Raw genomic sequence first — 16,760 nt, forward strand, 5'->3', positions numbered from 1 at the left:
AGATAAACCAGTGAAGAGGTGAGCATTGAGACCGAAAGGTGCAGGGCAGCAGGCTCGCACATTTCTGCTCAGATAAACAGGCAGGGGCAAGTGGTGGGATGGACTGGGCGAGCGGAGAGGACTGCCATTGCTCTCTCTCTGACCCCGTCCCCACATACAGCGTCACAAACCAGCAACCTGGGTGGCCCTGCCCTGGTAAACAACTAAGGCTCCGCTCCTCATACATAACAGGCACAAACAGATAAAAACATGGCTCAAGAACAACTCAGAGTCCCAGAGCCGATAAATCTAAGTGATGAAGAAATAGCCAAATTTTCAGATGCACAGTTCAAAACACTGGTGATCAGGATGCTCACAGAACTGGTGGATTTTAGTCACAAATTAGAGGAACATATGAAGGCTAAACTAATTGAAATGAATGGTAATGCACAGGAAACCAATAGTAATGGAAAGGAAACTGGGACTCAAATCAAGGGAGTAGACCAGAAGGAAGGAAAAAATGACCTAACAGAAAAGAATGAAGAAACAAGAATTCAAAAAAATGAGGAGAGGCTTAGGAACCTTCAGGACATCTTTAAACATTCCAACATTCGAATTATAGGGGTACCAGAAGGGGAAGAGGAACAGTCACGAATGGAAACCTTATTTGAACAAATAATAAAGAAGAACTTCCCCAATCTGGCAAAGGAAATAGACTTCCAGGAAATCCAGGAAGCTCAGAGAGTCCCAAAGAAGTTGGACCCAAGAAGGAACACACCAAGGCACATCATCATCACATTAGCCAAGATTAAAATGAAGGAGAGAATCCTAGAAGCAGCAAAAGAGAAGGGGACAGTCACCTACAAAGGACTTCCCATCAGACTGTCAGCTGATTTCTCCAAAGAGACCTTGCAGGCAAGAAGGGCCTGGAAAGAAGTATTCCAAGTCATGAAATCCAAAGACCTACATCCAAGATTGCTCTATCCAGCAAAGTTTTCATTTAGAATGGAAGGACAGATAAAGTGCTTCTCAGATAAGACCAAATTCAAGGAGTTCATCATCACCAAGCCCTTATTATATGAAATGTAAAAGGGACTTACCTAAGAAAAAGAAGATTAAAAAGATGAACAGTGAAAGGACAGCAAACTCACAGTTATCAACAACCACACCTAAAACAAAAGCAAATTAAGAGGACAGCTAGATCAGGAGTGAACCATAGAAATGAAGATCACATGGAGGATTAGCAACAGGGGAGTGGGAGAAGGAGAAGGGGGAGAAGGTACAGAAAATAAGTAGCATAGACAGTAGGTAGAAAATAGTTAGGGGGGAGGGTAAGAATAGTAGGGGAAATACAGAATCTAAAGAACTTGAGACACGTGGTCATGAACTAAAGGGGGGGAATGGTGGGGGAGGGGTGTGCAGGGTGGAGGGGAATGGAGGGGGGGGGGAAATAGAACAAATGTAATGGCATAATAAATAAAAAATGAAATATCTTGAAAAAAATAAAATTAAATCATAATGAAATACAACTTCACACTTGTCAGAATGGCCATCATAAACAAATTGCAAACTACAAGTGCTGGTGAGGTGGTGGAGAAAAGAAAACTCTAGTATACTGTTGGTGGGAAAGCAGACTAGTGTAGCCACTGTGGAAAACAGTGTGGAATTTCTCCAGAAAATTATAAATGGAACTGCCTTTTCACATGACAATTCCACTATAGGTATTATACCCTAAGAATCCTGAAATACCTATTCAAAAGAACCTATGCACTCCAATGTTCACAACAGAGTTTTTTGTAATAGCCAAGTGCTGGAAACTGCCTAAGTGCCTATCAGTAAATTAGTGGATCAAAAAAACTCTGCTACATTTATGCAGTGGAATTCTACATAGTGAAAGAAAAAAAGAAAGAAAGAAAGAAAGAAAGAAAGAAAGAAAGAAAGAAAGAAAGAAAGAAAGAAAGAAAGGAAGGAAGGAAGGAAGGAAGGAAGGAAGGAAGGAAGGAAGGAAGAAAGAAAGAAAAAGAGCATATGATCTCACCTATAAGTGGAACCTGATCCATTTATCAGGTTCAAGAAAATAAACAAGTGAGCAAAACAGAACCAGAGACACTGAAATAATAACAAACTGACATTGACCAGATGAGACTGGGAAAGGGGATAATGAGGAAAAGAAGGGGAAGGGTCAAATCAAGGAACATGTATAAAGGACTCATGAACAAAGACAACAGTGGAAAGGACGAATGTGGAAGGTGGGAGGTGGGTAGGGCAGGAGAGAATAATGGGCAGAAATTGGAACAACTGTAATTGAATAACAGTAAAGAAGTGAAAATGGGAAAAATCACTTGTCATAGTGAAAAGAAAAGAAAAAAAGGATGCTCAAGTAATTTAGTGTGGACCTTAATGACATAAAAAAGTTCAGAAACAAAGGATTCACTAATTGAAATAAAGAACAATTTACAGGGAAAAACTGTACAGTGGATGAAGCTGAGAATCAAATCAATAATTTGGAACATAAGGAAGCAAAAAATAGCCAAGCAGAAGAACAAGAAGAAAAAAATCCCCAAAAATGACAATAGTGGAAGCAGCCTCTGAGACAACTTCGAAAGGTCCAGCGTTTGCATCACAGGTGCTAGAAGGAGAGAAAGTGCAAGAAATTGAAAATCTACTTGAAAAACTAGTGAAAGAAAACTTCCCTAACTTGGTGAAGGAAACAAACATGCAAGTCCAGGCAGCAGTAGAGAGTCCCAAACACAATGAGTGGGAAGAGGCCCACCCCAAGATACATCATAATTAAAATGCCAAAGATTAAAGATAAAGGAATGGGAGGATGTTGTGGGAGAAAGGGTGAGAGGTAAAGGAATTAAGTAGTACAAATAGGTAGTTAACAAATAGCCTTGTGGATGTAAAATACAGTATAGGACAGGGAGTAGCCAAAGAAGTTACACACATGACCTGTTGACATGAACAAGGTTGGAGGGATTGCCTGAGGGAGTGGGGAGTGCTGGGTGGAGGGGGGCAGGGGGGTAAAATCAGGACAACTGTAATAGCATAATCAATAAAAGATAAATAAAATAAAATATCCCGACATGCAAAACTCAATACTTTGGGAAGGTATAATAGTTGATCTGTATAAATACAAATTTTTCTCAATAATGTGCAAACATAAACAGGAAGTGAGGCATTGGCATGGGTCTGTCATCGAATACCACCCATGCCTCCTATTTAAAATATTTTTATCTGTCAGAAGAGCCTCCTTATTCTCACTGACTGCTTTATGATGTTACTTTTATGAACTTGAACCCATAATATAACATACGACTAAAAGGTGGGCTTTTTTAACATCATACACTTCCTCCTGCTAAGCTTTTGTTGGCAGTAAGACACACTGTTTAAGTATGTCTTACTTTCTAGGTGTGGGGCTGGCTCTGCAGTGACTCACTCTGCCCCTCTGGGTGAAGCCCTAGACCTCCAACACTTTTGTAAAGAAGGCATTATTTCCTCTCCATGGGCAGCATCTGTGGGGAAAACACCTCAGTATTTCTATGTTGGGAAGAGCTCCTAGCCTGTTCCGCCCCTATTACAGAAAAGGGACAGTCCCAAAACTCATCAGGGCCTGTGTCATGGCCCTGCCCCATCCCACCCTGTATTCCTTCCTCTCAGTGCTTTTGACAACATTAACTCTTGGCACTGATGTGTCAAGGACAGTCTTGCCTCCCAGCATGTCCCACCCCACCCCCACCCCGCCAGGCACTGCCAGGGCATCCAGAAGGTCAGAGGACTGAGGCAGAGCCATCCCTAGGATGGGCAACCCTGGCAGCCCCTGCATGTAGCTTTACAAACAGAGAAGACCTGCTACAGAGAGAAACAGGAAGGGCCTGTGCTATGAAAGATGCTTATGCTCCAACCTGGGTAATGGACATATTAATGAGATTTTTGCATTTCACTGACAGTTAAGGCTGGGACAAATGGCAACTCCATGCAGGTCCCAGAACTGTGGCTCCCTCTTTCAGAGGGCAGAGCTGTAGCCTGAAATGGACCTCAGCTCACTGCTAGCTGTGCCACCTCCTAGGTGAGTGACAAAAAAGCAAGCAACTTAAACTCTCTGCACCTTAGTTTCTCCATCAGTAAAGCAAGGGTGATTCCCTTGTGGGGAGATGGAGGAGGGTATTGGAGGGATTAATGGTGAAGAGCAGAGACTTGACTTGGGGTGGTAAACACAATAGAGTGTATAGATGATGTGTTACAGAATTGTGCACCTGAAACCTACATAATTTTGTTAACCAGTGTCACCCCAATAAATTCAATGAAAAAAGTGGGGGAAAAGAGTGATTTCTGAGGCTTGAATTGCTAGATTCCCAAGGCTTGTACTGCTAGAGTTAGAAACAGTATGCATTGAGCCCTGGCTGGTGTGGCTTAATGGATTGAGCACCAGACTGTGAACTAGAAGGTCACAGGTTTGATTCCCATTCAGTTTACATGCCTAGGTTTCAGGCCAAGAAGAACTTGGGGGCTATAGCAAAAGTTGGTGATGGCCTCGCCCCTCAGCTTTGACATAGCCTGAGACCTCATTCTGTCTGTGAGAAGTCTCCTAATCGCTTGGCTGCCTTACTTCCACTGCCTGATTTAAGCCTGAAACAATGACAGAGGGTGATGCAGCCCTGTGCTGGAAAGGGCAGGTTCCCCAGGGCAATCAGGCCTAAGAAAGAATACATAAAATCCTGTGAAACCTTCTCTGCTAAGAATTCCCTCAATTTTCTGATAAGGGTCTGGGCAGGAAATGAGTTTGTTTCCCAAAGTTTTGTAGCCCTTTAACTAACTGACCCTGACTCAGAATAAACCCTTGTAGTTCTTTGTATGTCATCCATTATTTGGTCCTTACTGCCTGACAATGATTAACGAGCTTTACCAAAATACCATTTTTATTTTGAGGAAGTTCTGAATCATAGAAAAGTGAGTGGTCTGGCCCCTAATACAAAAGGTGGGTAGGGACCCAGAGCTGACTTCAAGTGCCAGGTCAAGCTCTCTCTTCCTTTTCTTCCACATTTGAGAGCTCAAGAGAATTTGGCCACTGTTTCCAGGCTCTCTCTGGGCTGAGGTCAAAGGTAAGTGTCAACTTTCCACAGAATTGCTGCCCCTCTCTGGCCAAAATGAAGCCTAGTAAGGCAAAGGCCAGTTTTTGACTTATTTCAGCCTCATGTTGAAGCCAAGCCTTCTTTATTGGGGGAGGAAATAAACATACAGCTCTTAGGGTCCAGGGACTTGTCCCTACCTTAGAGACAGCGGAGAAAGTGGCTCAACCCCAGCTCTACCTTTTACCAGCAGGTGACCCCAGACACATTACTTAAAGTTTTACTTTCTTACCTCCGAGGAATGGACAGAGATGGAACCTAACTCACAGGCTGGAGGTCAGGACTATATGAAACAGGCAAAGCTTTTAGAACAGAACTTGACACACAGAAAGTGCCAACAAATGTTAACTTTTATTACTTTATTTGGTTTATAATAAGAATTCAATTGGTTAAGCACTTGATTGAGAACATGCTGTATAAAACAAGGCATTCTTTTAAATTCTGCAGATGATAGGCTGACATGAATGGTAATTAGAACACTCATTAGGTTGCAGTGACTTGATCCTTTTTTTTTTTAAGTGCACAAATTCTAGGAGAGAGGGTCCAGGTGGGAATCAGGAAAACTTTTGTAGACATGTTGACACTGAAGCTGAGCCTTTAAGTTGGGATTCTGCAGTTGGAGATGGTGGAAGGAGATGGAATTTACCAGGCAGAGGACAGCATGTGCCAGAGCCTGGAGTCTGGGAAGGAAGCATGTCCAGGGAACCATGGTTTGGTGCAGGCTGGGACACATGGAGGTGTGCTGAGCAGGGCAGGACCTGCATCCAAGGAGCTGCTTTGAAGCTGGGTTTTGCTCCTTACTGGGAGGTCTTTGGTGAGTCACCTGAACTTCTGACTCCACAGATATAAAATGGGTGATATAACACATCCACCTCATGGGTAATTGCAAAGACTGAATGCTTAGCTGCGTTTAAGAAGCACTGTAGAAACAGTAAAGCATTATGCAAATAACAGCAGTTTCTGTTGTGGGCCCTCCAGGAGTCAGAAGAAAGAGACCCACTTCCTGGGCTCCATTGCAACATGGGGAGGGGAAAGAAACTGCCTAGGCTGATAGGCTGGGAAACTTTCCTGCTGCTGTTGAGTGCTCCCCTCCTTTGCTGTCTGTCATCCTGAACTCTGGTGTCAAACTTGAGGCAGAGCCAAGGACACACTGAGTTTGCAGTCTGAATTCCCAGGCTGGTTTAGAGTTTAAGTATCAGTGCACACTTGTCCCGAAGATGGCAAAACACTGAAAGAAACTTGAGTCAAATGCTTTTCAGACAGATGGATTTCAAGTTTAGTTTCTCCTTATCAATGGAACATATTTCAAAAAGGAAGGAAGAAGGAAGGAAGAAAGGAGAGAGGGAAGGAAGGAAGGAAGGAAGGAAGGAAGGAAGGAAGGAAGGAAGGAAGGAAGGAAGGAAGGAAGGAAGGAAGGAAGGAAGGAGGGAAGGAAGGAAAAGACATTTATTTACCTGGCAGGGGAGATACCATAATCATGAAGGTGGTTCTCCCAGGGCGAGCTTACCCGTGGCATTCTGGATGTGTTGACTACTGCAATTACCTCAAATGTGGAAATTCAACTGCATAATTTGTGGTAGTGGGAAATTGCACTCACATTCTCCCCTGAATGAAAAAGAAAAAGAAAAAAAGAAAAAACTTTCTAGCAAAAGATTACTCCTGCAGAGAATAGAGAAGTGTAACTTTTCTTCTCTACTCTCCTGCATATCTGATTTGATTTGCATAGTAGGGGTTGGGACAGGGGAAGAATTGAAACTGAAAAAGCTGGCATTCATGCTGCCTGTCACCTACCAGACCCAATAAACAGAAACAGGGATTGAATTTTTATGGGCGCTTTATTCAGATGGCCATCCATCAAAGAAGACAGTGCATTTGTACCTTAACAGATCATCATAAAATCCATTTTAAACCAACTCTTTTTATAAGAAGAAAAGTGTAAGTAAGGGGATTGGAATTCAGGGAAAGTCAATCAGATAAAAACCTGCAGCATTTTCTCATTTGTGTCCTGGGTTGTGGGTGTCTCAACCTGGAGTACAATGTCTCAGAAGCCATCCTGATTGCTTGCAGTCATCCTGAGGCACAAAGGTGGAATTGCTTATGGTCTCCTGGAATGAAGTTGGGTCACACCTTCAGTTCCTGAAACAATAACTCTTTAAAAAGATTTTACTTATTTGTGTTAGACAGAGGAGGGAGGGGAAGAGAGAGAGAGAGAAAAAAAAAACATTAATGTGTGGTTGCCTCTTGTGCCCCCCTACTGGGGATCTGAGTTGGACCACAACCCAGGCATGTGCCCTGACTGGGAATCAAACCAGCAAACCTTTGGTTCACAGGCTGACGCTCAATCCACTGAGCCACACCAGCCAGGGCCAATAGCTTTTTACATATATTGATTACTAAGCTTATTAGCTATTACCTGAAACTAAAATTTTTCCAACATTTGAGTCCCCAGTCAGAATCAGAAGGTTGGTGGCTTCAATGGAGTCAGTTTCTAATGCAGAATTAAAACCTGGGTCTATCAAATAGCTCTTTCCCAATCCCTTAGCCCCCCACTTCAAGGGTTCCAGTATTGGAACATCAGTGATTATTATCAAAAATCAATAATAGGAAAAAGCATAGGATTTGAAGTCAGGATAGCTGGTTCTTCTACTCTACTCACTGGCTGTAATTTTTACCTCCTCTTTGCTGGAAAGCCCATTTTCTCTTTAGAAAAATGGGGTAATTATGTAACAGGGCACAGGGTGAGAAGTGCCTGGGAAATGGGAGAAAACCCTCACAGCCCTTGGTTGGGGGCTGGGGAGAGAGGATGATAGGATTAAGTTACTTTACATTACAATGACAATTTGATAGTTTATTTAATAGCTGTGCTACCACCTTGAGGCAAGGTGGGCATGACCTTAAGGGCATATCCTGACTCATGACACAGCCAAGGGAGGTAGTTCCCCCTGGATCACTGAGTCACTCGCTCTGACTGGGGATGGCAGCTGAGAGAATGTAAACAGTTCAGGGGAACTGGCAAATGTAGCTCATTGTGAGAGGAGTTGGAGATGAGGTCACACAGGAGGCTCCAGGTCAAGATTAAAACCTAAGGGTAGGAAGCCATGAAAGGAGAGCTATGCTGCTGGTAGTGAGATAGGAGCCATGCTGGCTGTAGGAGTTGGTCTGCAATGGGCTAGTAAGAAAGCAGGCATGCTGCTTTGTTTGTGCCCACTATAGCCGACTCTGAAGCCACCAAGGCCTGACTGCCTTGCAAGATGCTGACCTGCTGCCATGCAAACCTGGACACTCAGGACTTGTGCTCTTCCTGGACTTTATCCTCATCCAGTGTAACACAGTACATTCTTTTCTGGGCTATGAAATGGAGGCTGATGACAATGTACCCCAAATTCTGAAGGGGAGAGCTGCTGCATGAGGATGGCGACTTTGGTACCTTCCAGAGGGACTAAACAACTGTTTGGGCAGCCAGCTTAAGAAAGGATATGGAGAACTTTCAGGGCTTTTGGCTTATGGCCTTTTGGGAAGCAAGGGAAGTGCTCGGTCTTGTGGGAAAGAAGGGCTCAGGCTGACGTGCTCCTGGCCTTACTACAATTGGAATATTGTAAGTAAAAACCTGTTTCTTCCAGCATTAATTGTTGGGTCATACACCAAGGGACCACTTGAATGGGCCTGTCTGCTTGGTTACAATAATACTGATGGCACTGAGCTGCTGAAAGTTGGAAATAACATGTAAATGCACAATAAATAAAGTATGGTCCATGATGGATATGAAATTAAAGCGTGGATACTAAATAAACTTGGGCAGCAGCTGTTGTTAATTGTAGAATAAGTAACAAGTGAGTCTATATCAATTGCTAGGCACTCTGGGGAAACAAAGGAGAAACATCAGTCGCCAGCTCTGGCTGAAACCAACTCTTGACACTAAGCGAGTACTGGTCAAGATGGAGGCATGGGCAGAAATGCTTCACTTCTTTGCACAACCAAAAGAAGGATAACAACTAGTTTAAAAAAAAAAAAGAACAACCAGAACGCCAGAAAAACATTTGTATGGAAGTCCAACAACCAAGGAGTTAAAGGACAATTGATCTAGATGGTAGGAGGGGTGGAGATGGGCAGCCAAGGAGGAAAGGAAGAACTGATAGGGGACTTAAGAGTTGGAAAATTTTAGTTTAAGTAATAGCTAATAAGCTTAGTAAGCAATGCATTTAAAAGCTTTTGTTCCAGGAACTGAAAGTATGACCCACTTTGACTCCAGGAGACTATGAGCAGTTCCACCTTTGTTCCTCAGGAGGACTGCAAGCAATTCAAGATGATATCTGAGCCATTGTGCTCCAGACTGAGATGACCACAGCCCAGGACACAGCTAAAGGCCACCACCTGGGGCACAGCTTAAGACCACTGCCCAGGACGAGAATGCTGAAGTTGTGGGGGGTTTTTTATTTCAATTAACTTTTCCTGAATTCAAACCCCTTACCTACACTCTATTCTCCTAATAAAAGGGGCCATTTTAAAATGAAATTTAAGGTGGTCTGTTAGGGTATGAACCCACCGTCTTCTCAGATCACCGACCATCTGAATAAAGCACCCATAAAGATTCGATCGCTGTCATTGCTTATTGAGTGTAGTATTGAGTCAGCCCAAACTCCAGTGTCTTTTCCAGTTTCAGAATGACAGAGCAAGGCAGCTAGAAGACCAGAGCAGGCAGGGCTGTGGTCCAGTGGACTGCGAGGGCAGTCCACATTCATTCCCAGAGCATCTGGGAGGAACAATGAGGGAACAAGACAGACTGCAAAACCCAGGGTTCAGTGTAGGAAACTAAAGACTCAAAACTCTAGGCTGGAGACTTCTGGCCAAGATGGAGGCGTAGGTAGCCACTGTGCCTCCTTACACAATCAAGAGAGGAACAACAACAAATTTAAAAAAACAACCAGAACTGACAGAAAATCAAACTGTATGGAAGTCTGACAACCAAGGAGTGAAAGAAGACACATTCACCCAGACTGACAGGAGGGGTGGAGACAGGCAGCCAGGCAGAGAGGACTCTCAGCAAGGTGGTGGCTGGAGGACCAGGGCAGACAAGGCGGTAGCTCACAGAGCAGGCAAGGCAGCAGCTTGTGGACTAGGTGGTCCCACATTCTCATGCAGATAAAATGGGAGGAACAACTGGGAGGAACAACTGGGAAGAGAGATAGACTAAGCAACCCAGGGTTCCAGTGCATGGAAATAATGGCTCAAAGCTTCTGACTGAAAACAGCTGTAGAGGTTGGGCAGCAGTGGGAGAAAATTCCAGTCTCACAGGAGAGTTCATTGGAGAGACCCACAATGTACACAACCTTGAATGTACACAAACCCACCCACCCAGGAATGAGCACAAGAAGGGACCAATTTGCTTACCTACACATGGGTATTGGTGGAAGTGACTGAAAACTGACAGAGAGTGGAGCAAGTGACACTGTTCCTTCTCAGACCCCTCCCCCCACATACAGCATCACAAGGCTGCAACATGGGTTGTCCCACCCTGATAAACATCTAAGGCTCCACCCCTTACTATGTAACTGGTGTGCCAAGAAAAAAAAATAGCCCAAATGAAAGAACAGATCAAAGCTCCAGAAAAAATACAACTAAGCAACGAAGAGATAGCCAACCAATCAGATGCACAGTTTGAAACACTGGTAATCAGGATGCTCACAGAATTGATTGAATATGGTCCCAAATTAGATGAAAAAATGAAGGCTATGCTAAATGAAATAAAGGAAAATGTACAGGGAACCAACAGTGATGGGAAGAAAACCAGGACTCAAATCAATAGTGTGGACCAGAAGGAAGAAAGAAACATTCAACCTGAACAGAATGAAGAAACAATAAATCAAGAAAAAAAAATGAACAAAGACTTAGAACCTCTAGGACATCTTTAAACGTTCCAAAATCTAAATCATAGGGGTGCCAGAAGGAGAAGAGGAAGAGCAAGAAACTGAAAATTTATTTGAACGAATAATGAAGGAGAACTTCCCCAATCTGGCAAAGGAAGTAAACTTTCAGGAAATCCAGAAAGCTCAGAGAGTCCCCAAAAAGTTGGACCCAAGGAGTAATACACCAAGGCACATCATAATTACATTAGCCAAGATGAAAGATAAGGAGAGAATCTTAAAAGCAGCAAGAGAAAAGGAGAGAGTCACCTACAAAGGAGATCCCATAAGGCTATCAACTGTTTTCTCAAAGGAAACCTTTCAGGTAAGAAGGGGCTGTCAAGGAGTATTCCAAGTCATGAAAGGCAAGGACCTACACCTGAGATTACTCTATCTAGAAAAGTTACCATTTAGAATGGAAGGGCAGATAAAGTGCTTCCCAGATAAGGTCAAGTTTGTAGGAGACCATTCTGCGTGGCGTGGGCCCAGCTCCCACTCAGAGATGCACAGGACCCACACCCACAGATAGGTTCTCCCATGGGGAATCAGGCCTGCAATGTGCCTAGGCCACTTTGAGTCTTGCTTTTTGCTAAAAAACTCCCTCACCCGCATTTGTGGCAAACATTTACTACAAAATAACTTCCTCAAATCCATGCTAAACCTTCCTAGGACGAGTATAACCGGTCCAACCACTTTTGCCCTTTTCATTTGCAAATATCCCTCTTCTGTGATGTGACTAGCAGCATTGGCTCCTTTATTTTCTGTAAAAGGTAACCACCTAAAGCAATCTGTGCATAGCAAATGAGGACCACCATGTAATGTGCGGAGAAACCTAATAAAGGTTGGTCACGGCAAGGGGACCATGGCTTTTGCTCCCCTTGAGAGAAAAGCCATGCTGTCCCTTTTCCTGCACCAGACTCAGTTGTCAGTGTAAATGTCTCATTTCATCCATAATGATGTGGACACTGCAGGCCAGTGTCTGCATCAAAGTTAAAGGAGTTCATCATCATCAAGCCTTTATTATATGAAATGTGAAAAGGACTTATCTAATAAATACAAGATCAAAAACTATGAAGAGTAAAATGAGAACAAATTCACAACTATCAACAACTGAACCTAAAAAAAATAACCAAAAACTAAGCAAACAACCAGAACAGGAACAGAATCACAGAAAAGGGGATCGAATGGAGGGTTATCAGCAGGGAGAGGGAGGAAATAGACAGGGAGGATGTTAAGAATAGTATAGGAAATGGAGAAGCCAGAAGCCAGCTTATATGTACAACCATGGGCATTAACTGTGTGGGGTGGGTGGGTAATGCTGGAGGGTGGGGGTGGTAGTGCAGGGAAGAGGGAGATAAAGGGGAGAAAAAAATGGGACAACTGTAATAGCATAATCAAAAAAATATATATTTAAACATAGAATTTAAAAAAGAAAAAACACTAACAAAATGAAAAAATTAATTCTCATGAGCAGGTCCTGATTGGTCAGGAAACATCTTCTCTAAGCCTACAGTGACTGTCTCCACCAGCAGATGACAGTGTTGTACAGATAAGGACACTGCCTATGTCCATACCAGGTGGAGGAGGATAGCAGAACACTGAGCAATGAGGAGCAGAAGCTGTCTCTATCAGACTTGTTCTTTCTGCTTAAGGAATTTACAACCTAACAAAGAACACCAAAACAGGCATAAAAAATGAAGAGGGCAATGTGTAAAAACTATAGGACAACCCATAGCCAAGGGAAGTTCCAATCAGGGCAAGAACTATCTGAAGTCTTCATATAGTCTGGGACAAGGAAGTGGGGCCCATATTGCAAGGGATTTAAAACCAAAGTCAAAGCAGTGTATCCTTGATGCAACATCAGGGAATCTACTCAAGTTCTAGGCAAGGCAGTGACTGATGAAAATTATATTGTGGGAAAATAGTGCTAGGCCTGAAGCAATGATTTTGTGTGTGTGTGTGTGTGTGTGTGTGTGTGTGTGTGTGCGTGTGTGTGTGTGTGTTGGAGGTAAGAAAGGATGCAAGGAATGGTGAGATGAGAGGAAGGTGCTTGGGGACTGGTGAGGAGGTGCAGGTAGGAAGAGAAGTGATTGTTCTCACTGCCTGCACTGTCAGCCCCCTGGGAGCATGATGCAGTGCTCAATATGTTTGTGCACTGCCCAGCTGGGAACTTTGTGTCCCAGTCCCCTTGCAGTAGCTGGATCCATGTAGGTGACTATGGGCCACCCAGAGTGGGCTGGTATAACTGCCCATGGGACCCTCCTATGAGATCATCCCATTCTTCCTCTTTCCCCCTGCTGGGTTGTCACCCAGAGCGAAGCCATAGCAGACCCTCCCTCACCCTGGTTTCAGGAGGAATGTGAAGAAATCCCCCCATTCCAGCCAACTTCTTGCCCTCCCCCATTCGGTGTCACAGGAGAAATGAACTTCACTTGTGTTAAGCCACAGAAACTTTGGGGCTTAGCAAAGAGAATAGCAAAGTTTAGATAAATCTACTAAACTGGTGTGAATTTAACTGAAGTCTAGGAGTTTTATATGTTCTTAGGTCTAGGTAACAGGGGCTATAGCTTCAGTCTTCCCGAGAGCTTCTCAGTCTATGTATTTCTATTATATATGAAGTGGAAAGTGTCCCAAGTCCCAACCACCGCCATGGAATTGCCCAGGGTGGGTGGGTTTGGCTCATCAAATAATGTTTTAGAATTTTCTTAAAGGCTATTTTTTTACAAGACTGTTAATTCCCAATTGCACTTTGAAGTATCTACAGGCCGAGGGCAAAATTTTCTGAGATACTTCTTTACCCAGCATTCTTTCATGATCCTAGTCACTCATTAATTCTAACCCTCAATGAACAGTGATGATTGAGCAAGACATTCCCATACAGAAAAAAGGTTCTTAGGAAATTGTAGAAATAAGCAGAAACAATCTTTTTATCCCTGTACACAACAGGAATCAAGGTTTCATGGCCCAGGAGGTACCCCAAATGGTCCAGATTAATAACTCAAAACATCATGTTCAGCCCTTTAGAGAAAATCATCCATGCTCATTCTTGTTAAGCCAACCTTCCTGTGTAGCCTTCTTCTCTCCAGCTCTTTACCCAAAATCAACAGAGTAGGAAATTCTTATGGGGTGCTCCCCAAAGTAAATGGTTCTTGCTCTAGTTCTCTGGCAGGGAGGGGCAAGAAGAAAGCATTGTAAACATAGGGTAACAGAAAGACAACAAATCAAAAATGAGGAGTTTATAAATACCAAAAACAATCAAAGCAGATTAGTATCAGGCCTAATGAAAAACAGAAACTTTGGCTAATGGCACCAAACACAATTCTGGTTCAAAGTCAGCTCTTTATAAATGCTAGTCCCCTGCATTCTATCTTCAGACTTTCAGGTAAGATTTTGTGAGGTGAAGAGATACAAGAGATGATATGGCAGAAATGTGTGTATTGATCAGAAGAATCCTGAGAGCCCTGGAGGTCATCTAATTACACTCTCCATTTGATAGATAAAGAAGCTAAGCCCCAGTGGAGGAAGGAACTTCCCAGAGCTATAGGTTTGTGTGTCAGGGGAGGAGCCCGGAGCACTGATCTCTCAGTTAGGCTTTCTAGAACAAAAGGAGCAGGACCCAGGGCAAGACTGTGGGGTTGGCACGTCAGACAATGGATGAAGCCATCTTTGGAAGTAGGTACTCCATCATGTTGCTGTCTTCTCCTCCGTGGGCAAATACCTTTATTTCTCTGACCTCAACTTTCATTCTGGGAAAGTGGCATGTTAATACAGATAGTATTGCTGAGAAGTTGGGCAGATGAGTGGGAATACAAAGCACCTGCCACACTCTGAGCCACAATGATCGTTATGAGGAAGAGGAAGAAACACGGAATAGCTGATAGACACAGACACTGCCAAGCTGAGGAATCTGAGCCACCAGTTGATATTGCAAATGATTTTTAGAGCTCCAAGTCAATGTCCATGTGGGCTTGTCCTGGCTCTGTGCGAACGTTCTGGTGGTCTGGTTCATCCACTGTTTTGGTAAAAGTCTTGAGCCACTAGAGAAGGAAGATTTCTGTTATCCCTCAGGACTCTCCTGTATTACCCCCTCCCTTGAAAGTAGAAATGTCCTGTTCAAGATTGTTATGCAAAGTAGGAAGAGAATCCAGTCAGTCTTTTAAAAGGTCCACACCCTTTGCCAGCTCCTCAGGCAGAAACAGGCCTTTTATATTATCAGCCAAGAGTGACTCAACCTCCTCCTGGGCATCTCCGCCCACCTGGGGTGGGCCTTGAGTCTGGGCTTCAGCAGTGCTCACCTGATCAGGTTCATCCCTGGTACAGGCAGATTCTGGCTTCTGTGGAAAGATAAGAAAGATGGGGATAATGTCCCCATCTCAGCTACACTCAGAGCAAAACTCCTACAGCTAAAACAGGAGCATGAGCACTTGAGCTCTGATATCCTGTGGCCACACATGGAGTCACTGTTTCCTGTCCTGGTCAGTGGTGTCATATTTTTCCTCTTGGTTTCAGTCACTCTGCTCAGCCCAGTGTGTACAGAACAGACACTGCAGGGAACACAAGATGCCTGAGGGAACAGACCACACAGACCCAGACTTGGGGAAAACTGAGCCCATTACCTGCCTAGCTCTGGGCACCTTCACATTCATCCTGCACCATCAACCCACAAGTGAGGTATTCATATCCCCATTTTACAGCCAAGGAGATGAGTTTTGGAGACGCTGTCACCTACCACAGCCAGCAAGCAGCAGAGAGGGATTTACACCCCAAACCCTGGGTCCTCCTGGTTCTCCCACACTCATTCACTTGGGTGACTCAGATGACATAAAAAAGGGAACCACAAAGGTGGACTTAAAACACAGGTATTGGCAAGCTTGGAAATAGTTTGACTGCTATTCTTGGGGACAATGGCAAGAACACTTACCATTTATTGGTGGTGTTACGGGAAATGAAGCAACCAGACACCGAGGGATTCTGGAGTACGAGGTTTATTCCTTTTACGTGCACGGGCCCAGAGGAGTCAGTCTCCAAATTCTGAGCCCCGAACAAAGGATCTTGGGGAATATATAGATTAGGGGTCTTCCTGCCTACGTGGCAAAGCAGGATACAGAAGCAGAATGCGGTAATTAGTTCTATCTACGGGGCAGAAGCAGAGTTCAAAGGCTAAATGTGAAAATTGGTTCTATCTGCGGGGGGTGCTAGCCCTAGTCCTAGTGACTATCCGGCTATTTGCTTTATTTGCTCTTCCCAGACGGCCTTATTGTTCTCCTATGGCACCTGGGGTCTTGGGTGAGCAAAGGTCTCCCAGGGCTTCTCCTATCAGTGCCAGTTCCAGTCCTCACTATCCGGCCACCCGCCCTCCCAGATGGCCCCATCATTCTTTCTAGAGCGCCTGGGGCCTGGGCAAATAAAGGTTAAACAGAGGTTTTTCAAAGTTTCCCATATCAGTGGTAGTTATGATGATCCAGACACTAGATTCTAAGCACTTTCTTTGAAGAACCTCATTTAATCCTTATTGTTCTCAGGTAAGTCAGATGTTACTGTCCTGGTCTTACATATGGGAAGACTGAAGTTTGGAGGACAATCAGCCCATGATCTCACAGTAAGATGGGTGACGGAGCTGGGACTGAAACCCAGGTGTGGAGAATTGTGCCGTTAAGGGCTACGTATGAGATCCTGGCCACTTAATTTGAAGCTTGGGATTCGCAGACAATAAAAAACCCAAGTCAAAGGTAAATGACAGACCTAGGGAAGC

General features: G+C 43.9%; 1 non-coding gene across 1 annotated transcript; it reads left to right on the plus strand.

Moving 5' to 3' along the window:
* Positions 1-6,554: 6,554 nt before the first annotated feature.
* Positions 6,555-6,714, plus strand: LOC119041296 (U1 spliceosomal RNA). The gene has a single exon (XR_005081019.2). It is a non-coding gene; the product is annotated as a U1 spliceosomal RNA (small nuclear RNA).
* Positions 6,715-16,760: the final 10,046 nt, after the last annotated feature.

Source organism: Artibeus jamaicensis, unplaced genomic scaffold (genome assembly GCF_021234435.1).
Source record: "Artibeus jamaicensis isolate MK-2021 breed Jamaican fruit bat unplaced genomic scaffold, CSHL_Jam_final contig_2002, whole genome shotgun sequence".
NCBI classification, from domain to species: Eukaryota; Metazoa; Chordata; class Mammalia; order Chiroptera; family Phyllostomidae; genus Artibeus; species Artibeus jamaicensis.